General features: G+C 48.3%; 24 non-coding genes across 24 annotated transcripts; all 24 read left to right on the forward strand.

Annotated features, from left to right (window-relative positions):
• Positions 1–396: 396 nt before the first annotated feature.
• On the forward strand, positions 397–469 carry Trnar-ucg. Its single transcript has one exon. It is a non-coding gene; the product is annotated as a tRNA-Arg (tRNA).
• A 438-nt stretch (positions 470–907) lies between these two features.
• Positions 908–980, forward strand: Trnak-cuu. Its single transcript has one exon. It is a non-coding gene; the product is annotated as a tRNA-Lys (tRNA).
• Positions 981–1301: 321 nt separating this feature from the next.
• Positions 1302–1373, forward strand: Trnat-agu. Its single transcript has one exon. It is a non-coding gene; the product is annotated as a tRNA-Thr (tRNA).
• A 566-nt stretch (positions 1374–1939) lies between these two features.
• Positions 1940–2012, forward strand: Trnar-ucg. Its single transcript has one exon. It is a non-coding gene; the product is annotated as a tRNA-Arg (tRNA).
• A 438-nt stretch (positions 2013–2450) lies between these two features.
• Trnak-cuu lies at positions 2451–2523 on the forward strand. The gene has a single exon. It is a non-coding gene; the product is annotated as a tRNA-Lys (tRNA).
• A 321-nt stretch (positions 2524–2844) lies between these two features.
• On the forward strand, positions 2845–2916 carry Trnat-agu. Its single transcript has one exon. It is a non-coding gene; the product is annotated as a tRNA-Thr (tRNA).
• A 557-nt stretch (positions 2917–3473) lies between these two features.
• On the forward strand, positions 3474–3546 carry Trnar-ucg. Its single transcript has one exon. It is a non-coding gene; the product is annotated as a tRNA-Arg (tRNA).
• Positions 3547–3984: 438 nt separating this feature from the next.
• On the forward strand, positions 3985–4057 carry Trnak-cuu. The gene has a single exon. It is a non-coding gene; the product is annotated as a tRNA-Lys (tRNA).
• Positions 4058–4378: 321 nt separating this feature from the next.
• On the forward strand, positions 4379–4450 carry Trnat-agu. Its single transcript has one exon. It is a non-coding gene; the product is annotated as a tRNA-Thr (tRNA).
• A 560-nt stretch (positions 4451–5010) lies between these two features.
• On the forward strand, positions 5011–5083 carry Trnar-ucg. The gene has a single exon. It is a non-coding gene; the product is annotated as a tRNA-Arg (tRNA).
• Positions 5084–5521: 438 nt separating this feature from the next.
• Trnak-cuu lies at positions 5522–5594 on the forward strand. The gene has a single exon. It is a non-coding gene; the product is annotated as a tRNA-Lys (tRNA).
• Positions 5595–5915: 321 nt separating this feature from the next.
• Trnat-agu lies at positions 5916–5987 on the forward strand. The gene has a single exon. It is a non-coding gene; the product is annotated as a tRNA-Thr (tRNA).
• A 554-nt stretch (positions 5988–6541) lies between these two features.
• On the forward strand, positions 6542–6614 carry Trnar-ucg. Its single transcript has one exon. It is a non-coding gene; the product is annotated as a tRNA-Arg (tRNA).
• A 438-nt stretch (positions 6615–7052) lies between these two features.
• On the forward strand, positions 7053–7125 carry Trnak-cuu. Its single transcript has one exon. It is a non-coding gene; the product is annotated as a tRNA-Lys (tRNA).
• Positions 7126–7446: 321 nt separating this feature from the next.
• Positions 7447–7518, forward strand: Trnat-agu. Its single transcript has one exon. It is a non-coding gene; the product is annotated as a tRNA-Thr (tRNA).
• A 560-nt stretch (positions 7519–8078) lies between these two features.
• Positions 8079–8151, forward strand: Trnar-ucg. Its single transcript has one exon. It is a non-coding gene; the product is annotated as a tRNA-Arg (tRNA).
• Positions 8152–8589: 438 nt separating this feature from the next.
• Positions 8590–8662, forward strand: Trnak-cuu. Its single transcript has one exon. It is a non-coding gene; the product is annotated as a tRNA-Lys (tRNA).
• Positions 8663–8983: 321 nt separating this feature from the next.
• On the forward strand, positions 8984–9055 carry Trnat-agu. The gene has a single exon. It is a non-coding gene; the product is annotated as a tRNA-Thr (tRNA).
• A 560-nt stretch (positions 9056–9615) lies between these two features.
• Trnar-ucg lies at positions 9616–9688 on the forward strand. Its single transcript has one exon. It is a non-coding gene; the product is annotated as a tRNA-Arg (tRNA).
• Positions 9689–10126: 438 nt separating this feature from the next.
• Positions 10127–10199, forward strand: Trnak-cuu. Its single transcript has one exon. It is a non-coding gene; the product is annotated as a tRNA-Lys (tRNA).
• A 321-nt stretch (positions 10200–10520) lies between these two features.
• Trnat-agu lies at positions 10521–10592 on the forward strand. Its single transcript has one exon. It is a non-coding gene; the product is annotated as a tRNA-Thr (tRNA).
• A 557-nt stretch (positions 10593–11149) lies between these two features.
• Trnar-ucg lies at positions 11150–11222 on the forward strand. Its single transcript has one exon. It is a non-coding gene; the product is annotated as a tRNA-Arg (tRNA).
• Positions 11223–11660: 438 nt separating this feature from the next.
• Trnak-cuu lies at positions 11661–11733 on the forward strand. Its single transcript has one exon. It is a non-coding gene; the product is annotated as a tRNA-Lys (tRNA).
• A 321-nt stretch (positions 11734–12054) lies between these two features.
• Positions 12055–12126, forward strand: Trnat-agu. Its single transcript has one exon. It is a non-coding gene; the product is annotated as a tRNA-Thr (tRNA).
• The last annotated feature ends 497 nt before the right edge of the window (positions 12127–12623 follow it).

Here is a 12623-nt window from a genome sequence, read left to right on the forward strand (position 1 = left end):
TCTCCGGAGAATGCCGACGTGAAATACTTAGTTCTTGTGATGTATTTTCTACCCCTGGTAGAGACCCTCGCGGTTGTCGTCGTCGTCGTCGTCGTCGTCGTCGGCGCCGCCGCCGCTTTGGTAACAGCGGCAACTCGCCATTGTATGACATAGGGTGAGGTACCTTCTGCAACCGACAGAGATGGCAGTAAGCGATTGAAGCTGATTTGCAACCTCTTGTTTGATCAGCGTCATAAGGGCTTGAATGTAACTTGCGATGGGACACAGCAAGAAGTAGCGTCGCCTTTTTAGTACTGAAATTGGAGATGGAGGATTGCGTCAAAGATGGGAAATTCATTCCGGCAAGCGTACAAATGGCGAAAATGAGGTGTGTGTGGGGAAGCATATTGCGCCAGTGACCGTGTGGCCTAATGGATAAGGCGTCGGACTTCGGATCCGAAGATTGCAGGTTCGAATCCTGTCACGGTCGAGTTTTTCCAGTTCTGCAAAAGTTGCATGCTGTTTTACTGTGTTGTTTGAGTAGTACAAAATTAGTTGAAAGTTGCTGCTGTTCGCTTCCTGGCTGCAAACCGGCGCCTACCTGAAGCTCAAGCAAGACAAAGGGGTTGTGTAGCGAAATTTTCGGCACAGTGCCGATCAGGAGAGTTCTTTTGGAACTACTGCATCTGACTCAGGACCCAAGAGCTACGCCACAGGCGTCTGCGCACTGTCGAGCATGTGTGTTGAATAATGGTGCTGATAGCCACGTATCATTTCAAGTAGATTTGATGCCTTTCGGAGACAATTTTCCATTGAATAGGATTGTAGCTCATTTGTGGCAGCAGGAAATAAGCTGTAGTCAAAAGGATCTTCCATAGATGGTCGCAGGTCGCATAAATACTGTATGCCTCGTAACGCGTTGTGTGGAGCCCGGCTAGCTCGGTCGGTAGAGCATGAGACTCTTAATCTGAGGGTCGTGGGTTAGAGCCCCACACTGGGCGGCGCTAAATTTTGTGTCTACGCGGATGCAACCTGCGCCCCTCTCGTGAGCCTTGCGTAATGAACGTAACGGGTTACGACGATGCCTAGCTTCGTATGAATATCAGAGGAATGGTTTTTGAAGCTGAAAGTAACTCTGAAATGAAATAAATGTGTTGTTTTGGAATTTTAGGCGTACATCGATATCGTGTGAGATGTGTAGGAAAGCAGCAGCTGTGCTAACTAAATGCAAGTAATGGTCGCTAATGCGGTGCGTTTCCAGCTGAAGGGCTCCGATTCACTAGTCCATAAGAATAAAGTACCCGAAAAGGGCGCTAGGCGGCGCTTCCTTAGCTCAGTGGCAGAGCGCTGGTCTAGTAAACCAGAGGTCGTGAGTTCGATCCTCACAGGAGGCAAATGAATTTTGTAACAGCCCCATCTACCGTAGCGCTTTCGAAAAAAGTGGTCAAGGATTAAAAAAATTATGAATGGGTGCGGTATTTAAGAATTGCTCTCGCAAAAGATTAGTGCGAATGGTGCTATTAATGTAGGCACCGGAAACTGTTGCTTTTGGCAGTCTCCGGAGAATGCCGACGTGAAATACTTAGTTCTTGTGATGTATTTTCTACCCCTGGTAGAGACCCTCGCGGTTGTCGTCGTCGTCGTCGTCGTCGTCGTCGTCGTCGTCGGCGCCGCCGCCGCTTTGGTAACAGCGGCAACTCGCCATTGTATGACATAGGGTGAGGTACCTTCTGCAACCGACAGAGATGGCAGTAAGCGATTGAAGCTGATTTGCAACCTCTTGTTTGATCAGCGTCATAAGGGCTTGAATGTAACTTGCGATGGGACACAGCAAGAAGTAGCGTCGCCTTTTTAGTACTGAAATTGGAGATGGAGGATTGCGTCAAAGATGGGAAATTCATTCCGGCAAGCGTACAAATGGCGAAAATGAGGTGTGTGTGGGGAAGCATATTGCGCCAGTGACCGTGTGGCCTAATGGATAAGGCGTCGGACTTCGGATCCGAAGATTGCAGGTTCGAATCCTGTCACGGTCGAGTTTTTCCAGTTCTGCAAAAGTTGCATGCTGTTTTACTGTGTTGTTTGAGTAGTACAAAATTAGTTGAAAGTTGCTGCTGTTCGCTTCCTGGCTGCAAACCGGCGCCTACCTGAAGCTCAAGCAAGACAAAGGGGTTGTGTAGCGAAATTTTCGGCACAGTGCCGATCAGGAGAGTTCTTTTGGAACTACTGCATCTGACTCAGGACCCAAGAGCTACGCCACAGGCGTCTGCGCACTGTCGAGCATGTGTGTTGAATAATGGTGCTGATAGCCACGTATCATTTCAAGTAGATTTGATGCCTTTCGGAGACAATTTTCCATTGAATAGGATTGTAGCTCATTTGTGGCAGCAGGAAATAAGCTGTAGTCAAAAGGATCTTCCATAGATGGTCGCAGGTCGCATAAATACTGTATGCCTCGTAACGCGTTGTGTGGAGCCCGGCTAGCTCGGTCGGTAGAGCATGAGACTCTTAATCTGAGGGTCGTGGGTTAGAGCCCCACGCTGGGCGGCGCTAAATTTTGTGTCTACGCGGATGCAACCTGCGCCCCTCTCGTGAGCCTTGCGTAATGAACGTAACGGGTTACGACGATGCCTAGCTTCGTATGAATATCAGAGGAATGATTTTTGAAGCTGAAAGTAACTCTGAAATGAAATAAATGTGTTGTTTTGGAATTTTAGGCGTACATCGATATCGTGTGAGATGTGTAGGAAAGCAGCAGCTGTGCTAACTAAATGCAAGTAATGGTCGCTAATGCGGTGCGTTTCCAGCTGAAGGGCTCCGATTCACTAGTCCATAAGAATAAAGTACCCGAAAAGGGCGCTAGGCGGCGCCTCCTTAGCTCAGTGGCAGAGCGCTGGTCTAGTAAACCAGAGGTCGTGAGTTCGATCCTCACAGGAGGCAAATGAATTTTGTAACAGCCCCATCTACCGTAGCGCTTTCGAAAAAAGTGGTCAAGGATAAAAAAAATTATGAATGGGTGCGGTATTTAAGAATTGCTCTCGCAATAGAATAGTGCGAATGGTGCTATTAAAGTAGGCACCGGAAACTGTTGCTTTTGGCAGTCTCCGGAGAATGCCGACGTGAAATACTTAGTTCTTGTGATGTATTTTCTACCCCTGGTAGAGACCCTCGCGGTTGTCGTCGTCGTCGTCGTCGTCGTCGTCGGCGCCGCCGCCGCTTTGGTAACAGCGGCAACTCGCCATTGTATGACATAGGGTGAGGTACCTTCTGCAACCGACAGAGATGGCAGTAAGCGATTGAAGCTGATTTGCAACCTCTTGTTTGATCAGCGTCATAAGGGCTTGAATGTAACTTGCGATGGGACACAGCAAGAAGTAGCGTCGCCTTTTTAGTACTGAAATTGGAGATGGAGGATTGCGTCAAAGATGGGAAATTCATTCCGGCAAGCGTACAAATGGCGAAAATGAGGTGTGTGTGGGGAAGCATATTGCGCCAGTGACCGTGTGGCCTAATGGATAAGGCGTCGGACTTCGGATCCGAAGATTGCAGGTTCGAATCCTGTCACGGTCGAGTTTTTCCAGTTCTGCAAAAGTTGCATGCTGTTTTACTGTGTTGTTTGAGTAGTACAAAATTAGTTGAAAGTTGCTGCTGTTCGCTTCCTGGCTGCAAACCGGCGCCTACCTGAAGCTCAAGCAAGACAAAGGGGTTGTGTAGCGAAATTTTCGGCACAGTGCCGATCAGGAGAGTTCTTTTGGAACTACTGCATCTGACTCAGGACCCAAGAGCTACGCCACAGGCGTCTGCGCACTGTCGAGCATGTGTGTTGAATAATGGTGCTGATAGCCACGTATCATTTCAAGTAGATTTGATGCCTTTCGGAGACAATTTTCCATTGAATAGGATTGTAGCTCATTTGTGGCAGCAGGAAATAAGCTGTAGTCAAAAGGATCTTCCATAGATGGTCGCAGGTCGCATAAATACTGTATGCCTCGTAACGCGTTGTGTGGAGCCCGGCTAGCTCGGTCGGTAGAGCATGAGACTCTTAATCTGAGGGTCGTGGGTTAGAGCCCCACGCTGGGCGGCGCTAAATTTTGTGTCTACGCGGATGCAACCTGCGCCCCTCTCGTGAGCCTTGCGTAATGAACGTAACGGGTTACGACGATGCCTAGCTTCGTATGAATATCAGAGGAATGATTTTTGAAGCTGAAAGTAACTCTGAAATGAAATAAATGTGTTGTTTTGGAATTTTAGGCGTACATCGATATCGTGTGAGATGTGTAGGAAAGCAGCAGCTGTGCTAACTAAATGCAAGTAATGGTCGCTAATGCGGTGCGTTTCCAGCTGAAGGGCTCCGATTCACTAGTCCATAAGAATAAAGTACCCGAAAAGGGCGCTAGGCGGCGCCTCCTTAGCTCAGTGGCAGAGCGCTGGTCTAGTAAACCAGAGGTCGTGAGTTCGATCCTCACAGGAGGCAAATGAATTTTGTAACAGCCCCATCTACCGTAGCGCTTTCGAAAAAAGTGGTCAAGGATAAAAAAAATTATGAATGGGTGCGGTATTTAAGAATTGCTCTCGCAAAAGAATAGTGCGAATGGTGCTATTAAAGTAGGCACCGGAAACTGTTGCTTTTGGCAGTCTCCGGAGAATGCCGACGTGAAATACTTAGTTCTTGTGATGTATTTTCTACCCCTGGTAGAGACCCTCGCGGTTGTCGTCGTCGTCGTCGTCGTCGTCGTCGTCGGCGCCGCCGCCGCTTTGGTAACAGCGGCAACTCGCCATTGTATGACATAGGGTGAGGTACCTTCTGCAACCGACAGAGATGGCAGTAAGCGATTGAAGCTGATTTGCAACCTCTTGTTTGATCAGCGTCATAAGGGCTTGAATGTAACTTGCGATGGGACACAGCAAGAAGTAGCGTCGCCTTTTTAGTACTGAAATTGGAGATGGAGGATTGCGTCAAAGATGGGAAATTCATTCCGGCAAGCGTACAAATGGCGAAAATGAGGTGTGTGTGGGGAAGCATATTGCGCCAGTGACCGTGTGGCCTAATGGATAAGGCGTCGGACTTCGGATCCGAAGATTGCAGGTTCGAATCCTGTCACGGTCGAGTTTTTCCAGTTCTGCAAAAGTTGCATGCTGTTTTACTGTGTTGTTTGAGTAGTACAAAATTAGTTGAAAGTTGCTGCTGTCCGCTTCCTGGCTGCAAACCGGCGCCTACCTGAAGCTCACGCAAGACAAAGGGGTTGTGTAGCGAAATTTTCGGCACAGTGCCGATCAGGAGAGTTCTTTTGGAACTACTGCATCTGACTCAGGACCCAAGAGCTACGCCACAGGCGTCTGCGCACTGTCGAGCATGTGTGTTGAATAATGGTGCTGATAGCCACGTATCATTTCAAGTAGATTTGATGCCTTTCGGAGACAATTTTCCATTGAATAGGATTGTAGCTCATTTGTGGCAGCAGGAAATAAGCTGTAGTCAAAAGGATCTTCCATAGATGGTCGCAGGTCGCATAAATACTGTATGCCTCGTAACGCGTTGTGTGGAGCCCGGCTAGCTCGGTCGGTAGAGCATGAGACTCTTAATCTGAGGGTCGTGGGTTAGAGCCCCACGCTGGGCGGCGCTAAATTTTGTGTCTACGCGGATGCAACCTGCGCCCCTCTCGTGAGCCTTGCGTAATGAACGTAACGGGTTACGACGATGCCTAGCTTCGTATGAATATCAGAGGAATGATTTTTGAAGCTGAAAGTAACTCTGAAATGAAATAAATGTGTTGTTTTGGAATTTTAGGCGTACATCGATATCGTGTGAGATGTGTAGGAAAGCAGCAGCTGTGCTAACTAAATGCAAGTAATGGTCGCTAATGCGGTGCGTTTCCAGCTGAAGGGCTCCGATTCACTAGTCCATAAGAATAAAGTACCCGAAAAGGGCGCTAGGCGGCGCCTCCTTAGCTCAGTGGCAGAGCGCTGGTCTAGTAAACCAGAGGTCGTGAGTTCGATCCTCACAGGAGGCAAATGAATTTTGTAACAGCCCCATCTACCGTAGCGCTTTCGAAAAAAGTGGTCAAGGATAAAAAAAATTATGAATGGGTGCGGTATTTAAGAATTGCTCTCGCAATAGAATAGTGCGAATGGTGCTATTAAAGTAGGCACCGGAAACTGTTGCTTTTGGCAGTCTCCGGAGAATGCCGACGTTCTTGTGATGTATTTTCTACCCCTGGTAGAGACCCTCGCGGTTGTCGTCGTCGTCGTCGTCGTCGTCGTCGTCGTCGTCGGCGCCGCCGCCGCTTTGGTAACAGCGGCAACTCGCCATTGTATGACATAGGGTGAGGTACCTTCTGCAACCGACAGAGATGGCAGTAAGCGATTGAAGCTGATTTGCAACCTCTTGTTTGATCAGCGTCATAAGGGCTTGAATGTAACTTGCGATGGGACACAGCAAGAAGTAGCGTCGCCTTTTTAGTACTGAAATTGGAGATGGAGGATTGCGTCAAAGATGGGAAATTCATTCCGGCAAGCGTACAAATGGCGAAAATGAGGTGTGTGTGGGGAAGCATATTGCGCCAGTGACCGTGTGGCCTAATGGATAAGGCGTCGGACTTCGGATCCGAAGATTGCAGGTTCGAATCCTGTCACGGTCGAGTTTTTCCAGTTCTGCAAAAGTTGCATGCTGTTTTACTGTGTTGTTTGAGTAGTACAAAATTAGTTGAAAGTTGCTGCTGTTCGCTTCCTGGCTGCAAACCGGCGCCTACCTGAAGCTCAAGCAAGACAAAGGGGTTGTGTAGCGAAATTTTCGGCACAGTGCCGATCAGGAGAGTTCTTTTGGAACTACTGCATCTGACTCAGGACCCAAGAGCTACGCCACAGGCGTCTGCGCACTGTCGAGCATGTGTGTTGAATAATGGTGCTGATAGCCACGTATCATTTCAAGTAGATTTGATGCCTTTCGGAGACAATTTTCCATTGAATAGGATTGTAGCTCATTTGTGGCAGCAGGAAATAAGCTGTAGTCAAAAGGATCTTCCATAGATGGTCGCAGGTCGCATAAATACTGTATGCCTCGTAACGCGTTGTGTGGAGCCCGGCTAGCTCGGTCGGTAGAGCATGAGACTCTTAATCTGAGGGTCGTGGGTTAGAGCCCCACGCTGGGCGGCGCTAAATTTTGTGTCTACGCGGATGCAACCTGCGCCCCTCTCGTGAGCCTTGCGTAATGAACGTAACGGGTTACGACGATGCCTAGCTTCGTATGAATATCAGAGGAATGATTTTTGAAGCTGAAAGTAACTCTGAAATGAAATAAATGTGTTGTTTTGGAATTTTAGGCGTACATCGATATCGTGTGAGATGTGTAGGAAAGCAGCAGCTGTGCTAACTAAATGCAAGTAATGGTCGCTAATGCGGTGCGTTTCCAGCTGAAGGGCTCCGATTCACTAGTCCATAAGAATAAAGTACCCGAAAAGGGCGCTAGGCGGCGCCTCCTTAGCTCAGTGGCAGAGCGCTGGTCTAGTAAACCAGAGGTCGTGAGTTCGATCCTCACAGGAGGCAAATGAATTTTGTAACAGCCCCATCTACCGTAGCGCTTTCGAAAAAAGTGGTCAAGGATAAAAAAAATTATGAATGGGTGCGGTATTTAAGAATTGCTCTCGCAAAAGAATAGTGCGAATGGTGCTATTAAAGTAGGCACCGGAAACTGTTGCTTTTGGCAGTCTCCGGAGAATGCCGACGTGAAATACTTAGTTCTTGTGATGTATTTTCTACCCCTGGTAGAGACCCTCGCGGTTGTCGTCGTCGTCGTCGTCGTCGTCGTCGTCGGCGCCGCCGCCGCTTTGGTAACAGCGGCAACTCGCCATTGTATGACATAGGGTGAGGTACCTTCTGCAACCGACAGAGATGGCAGTAAGCGATTGAAGCTGATTTGCAACCTCTTGTTTGATCAGCGTCATAAGGGCTTGAATGTAACTTGCGATGGGACACAGCAAGAAGTAGCGTCGCCTTTTTAGTACTGAAATTGGAGATGGAGGATTGCGTCAAAGATGGGAAATTCATTCCGGCAAGCGTACAAATGGCGAAAATGAGGTGTGTGTGGGGAAGCATATTGCGCCAGTGACCGTGTGGCCTAATGGATAAGGCGTCGGACTTCGGATCCGAAGATTGCAGGTTCGAATCCTGTCACGGTCGAGTTTTTCCAGTTCTGCAAAAGTTGCATGCTGTTTTACTGTGTTGTTTGAGTAGTACAAAATTAGTTGAAAGTTGCTGCTGTTCGCTTCCTGGCTGCAAACCGGCGCCTACCTGAAGCTCAAGCAAGACAAAGGGGTTGTGTAGCGAAATTTTCGGCACAGTGCCGATCAGGAGAGTTCTTTTGGAACTACTGCATCTGACTCAGGACCCAAGAGCTACGCCACAGGCGTCTGCGCACTGTCGAGCATGTGTGTTGAATAATGGTGCTGATAGCCACGTATCATTTCAAGTAGATTTGATGCCTTTCGGAGACAATTTTCCATTGAATAGGATTGTAGCTCATTTGTGGCAGCAGGAAATAAGCTGTAGTCAAAAGGATCTTCCATAGATGGTCGCAGGTCGCATAAATACTGTATGCCTCGTAACGCGTTGTGTGGAGCCCGGCTAGCTCGGTCGGTAGAGCATGAGACTCTTAATCTGAGGGTCGTGGGTTAGAGCCCCACGCTGGGCGGCGCTAAATTTTGTGTCTACGCGGATGCAACCTGCGCCCCTCTCGTGAGCCTTGCGTAATGAACGTAACGGGTTACGACGATGCCTAGCTTCGTATGAATATCAGAGGAATGATTTTTGAAGCTGAAAGTAACTCTGAAATGAAATAAATGTGTTGTTTTGGAATTTTAGGCGTACATCGATATCGTGTGAGATGTGTAGGAAAGCAGCAGCTGTGCTAACTAAATGCAAGTAATGGTCGCTAATGCGGTGCGTTTCCAGCTGAAGGGCTCCGATTCACTAGTCCATAAGAATAAAGTACCCGAAAAGGGCGCTAGGCGGCGCCTCCTTAGCTCAGTGGCAGAGCGCTGGTCTAGTAAACCAGAGGTCGTGAGTTCGATCCTCACAGGAGGCAAATGAATTTTGTAACAGCCCCATCTACCGTAGCGCTTTCGAAAAAAGTGGTCAAGGATAAAAAAAATTATGAATGGGTGCGGTATTTAAGAATTGCTCTCGCAAAAGAATAGTGCGAATGGTGCTATTAAAGTAGGCACCGGAAACTGTTGCTTTTGGCAGTCTCCGGAGAATGCCGACGTGAAATACTTAGTTCTTGTGATGTATTTTCTACCCCTGGTAGAGACCCTCGCGGTTGTCGTCGTCGTCGTCGTCGTCGTCGTCGTCGGCGCCGCCGCCGCTTTGGTAACAGCGGCAACTCGCCATTGTATGACATAGGGTGAGGTACCTTCTGCAACCGACAGAGATGGCAGTAAGCGATTGAAGCTGATTTGCAACCTCTTGTTTGATCAGCGTCATAAGGGCTTGAATGTAACTTGCGATGGGACACAGCAAGAAGTAGCGTCGCCTTTTTAGTACTGAAATTGGAGATGGAGGATTGCGTCAAAGATGGGAAATTCATTCCGGCAAGCGTACAAATGGCGAAAATGAGGTGTGTGTGGGGAAGCATATTGCGCCAGTGACCGTGTGGCCTAATGGATAAGGCGTCGGACTTCGGATCCGAAGATTGCAGGTTCGAATCCTGTCACGGTCGAGTTTTTCCAGTTCTGCAAAAGTTGCATGCTGTTTTACTGTGTTGTTTGAGTAGTACAAAATTAGTTGAAAGTTGCTGCTGTCCGCTTCCTGGCTGCAAACCGGCGCCTACCTGAAGCTCAAGCAAGACAAAGGGGTTGTGTAGCGAAATTTTCGGCACAGTGCCGATCAGGAGAGTTCTTTTGGAACTACTGCATCTGACTCAGGACCCAAGAGCTACGCCACAGGCGTCTGCGCACTGTCGAGCATGTGTGTTGAATAATGGTGCTGATAGCCACGTATCATTTCAAGTAGATTTGATGCCTTTCGGAGACAATTTTCCATTGAATAGGATTGTAGCTCATTTGTGGCAGCAGGAAATAAGCTGTAGTCAAAAGGATCTTCCATAGATGGTCGCAGGTCGCATAAATACTGTATGCCTCGTAACGCGTTGTGTGGAGCCCGGCTAGCTCGGTCGGTAGAGCATGAGACTCTTAATCTGAGGGTCGTGGGTTAGAGCCCCACGCTGGGCGGCGCTAAATTTTGTGTCTACGCGGATGCAACCTGCGCCCCTCTCGTGAGCCTTGCGTAATGAACGTAACGGGTTACGACGATGCCTAGCTTCGTATGAATATCAGAGGAATGGTTTTTGAAGCTGAAAGTAACTCTGAAATGAAATAAATGTGTTGTTTTGGAATTTTAGGCGTACATCGATATCGTGTGAGATGTGTAGGAAAGCAGCAGCTGTGCTAACTAAATGCAAGTAATGGTCGCTAATGCGGTGCGTTTCCAGCTGAAGGGCTCCGATTCACTAGTCCATAAGAATAAAGTACCCGAAAAGGGCGCTAGGCGGCGCTTCCTTAGCTCAGTGGCAGAGCGCTGGTCTAGTAAACCAGAGGTCGTGAGTTCGATCCTCACAGGAGGCAAATGAATTTTGTAACAGCCCCATCTACCGTAGCGCTTTCGAAAAAAGTGGTCAAGGATTAAAAAAATTATGAATGGGTGCGGTATTTAAGAATTGCTCTCGCAAAAGATTAGTGCGAATGGTGCTATTAATGTAGGCACCGGAAACTGTTGCTTTTGGCAGTCTCCGGAGAATGCCGACGTGAAATACTTAGTTCTTGTGATGTATTTTCTACCCCTGGTAGAGACCCTCGCGGTTGTCGTCGTCGTCGTCGTCGTCGTCGTCGGCGCCGCCGCCGCTTTGGTAACAGCGGCAACTCGCCATTGTATGACATAGGGTGAGGTACCTTCTGCAACCGACAGAGATGGCAGTAAGCGATTGAAGCTGATTTGCAACCTCTTGTTTGATCAGCGTCATAAGGGCTTGAATGTAACTTGCGATGGGACACAGCAAGAAGTAGCGTCGCCTTTTTAGTACTGAAATTGGAGATGGAGGATTGCGTCAAAGATGGGAAATTCATTCCGGCAAGCGTACAAATGGCGAAAATGAGGTGTGTGTGGGGAAGCATATTGCGCCAGTGACCGTGTGGCCTAATGGATAAGGCGTCGGACTTCGGATCCGAAGATTGCAGGTTCGAATCCTGTCACGGTCGAGTTTTTCCAGTTCTGCAAAAGTTGCATGCTGTTTTACTGTGTTGTTTGAGTAGTACAAAATTAGTTGAAAGTTGCTGCTGTTCGCTTCCTGGCTGCAAACCGGCGCCTACCTGAAGCTCAAGCAAGACAAAGGGGTTGTGTAGCGAAATTTTCGGCACAGTGCCGATCAGGAGAGTTCTTTTGGAACTACTGCATCTGACTCAGGACCCAAGAGCTACGCCACAGGCGTCTGCGCACTGTCGAGCATGTGTGTTGAATAATGGTGCTGATAGCCACGTATCATTTCAAGTAGATTTGATGCCTTTCGGAGACAATTTTCCATTGAATAGGATTGTAGCTCATTTGTGGCAGCAGGAAATAAGCTGTAGTCAAAAGGATCTTCCATAGATGGTCGCAGGTCGCATAAATACTGTATGCCTCGTAACGCGTTGTGTGGAGCCCGGCTAGCTCGGTCGGTAGAGCATGAGACTCTTAATCTGAGGGTCGTGGGTTAGAGCCCCACACTGGGCGGCGCTAAATTTTGTGTCTACGCGGATGCAACCTGCGCCCCTCTCGTGAGCCTTGCGTAATGAACGTAACGGGTTACGACGATGCCTAGCTTCGTATGAATATCAGAGGAATGGTTTTTGAAGCTGAAAGTAACTCTGAAATGAAATAAATGTGTTGTTTTGGAATTTTAGGCGTACATCGATATCGTGTGAGATGTGTAGGAAAGCAGCAGCTGTGCTAACTAAATGCAAGTAATGGTCGCTAATGCGGTGCGTTTCCAGCTGAAGGGCTCCGATTCACTAGTCCATAAGAATAAAGTACCCGAAAAGGGCGCTAGGCGGCGCTTCCTTAGCTCAGTGGCAGAGCGCTGGTCTAGTAAACCAGAGGTCGTGAGTTCGATCCTCACAGGAGGCAAATGAATTTTGTAACAGCCCCATCTACCGTAGCGCTTTCGAAAAAAGTGGTCAAGGATTAAAAAAATTATGAATGGGTGCGGTATTTAAGAATTGCTCTCGCAAAAGATTAGTGCGAATGGTGCTATTAATGTAGGCACCGGAAACTGTTGCTTTTGGCAGTCTCCGGAGAATGCCGACGTGAAATACTTAGTTCTTGTGATGTATTTTCTACCCCTGGTAGAGACCCTCGCGGTTGTCGTCGTCGTCGTCGTCGTCGTCGTCGTCGTCGTCGTCGTCGTCGGCGCCGCCGCCGCTTTGGTAACAGCGGCAACTCGCCATTGTATGACATAGGGTGAGGTACCTTCTGCAACCGACAGAGATGGCAGTAAGCGATTGAAGCTGATTTGCAACCTCTTGTTTGATCAGCGTCATAAGGGCTTGAATGTAACTTGCGATGGGACACAGCAAGAAGTAGCGTCGCCTTTTTAGTACTGAAATTGGAGATGGAGGATTGCG

This window comes from Schistocerca piceifrons, chromosome 7 (genome assembly GCF_021461385.2).
Source record: "Schistocerca piceifrons isolate TAMUIC-IGC-003096 chromosome 7, iqSchPice1.1, whole genome shotgun sequence".
Lineage (NCBI taxonomy): Eukaryota > Metazoa > Arthropoda > Insecta > Orthoptera > Acrididae > Schistocerca > Schistocerca piceifrons.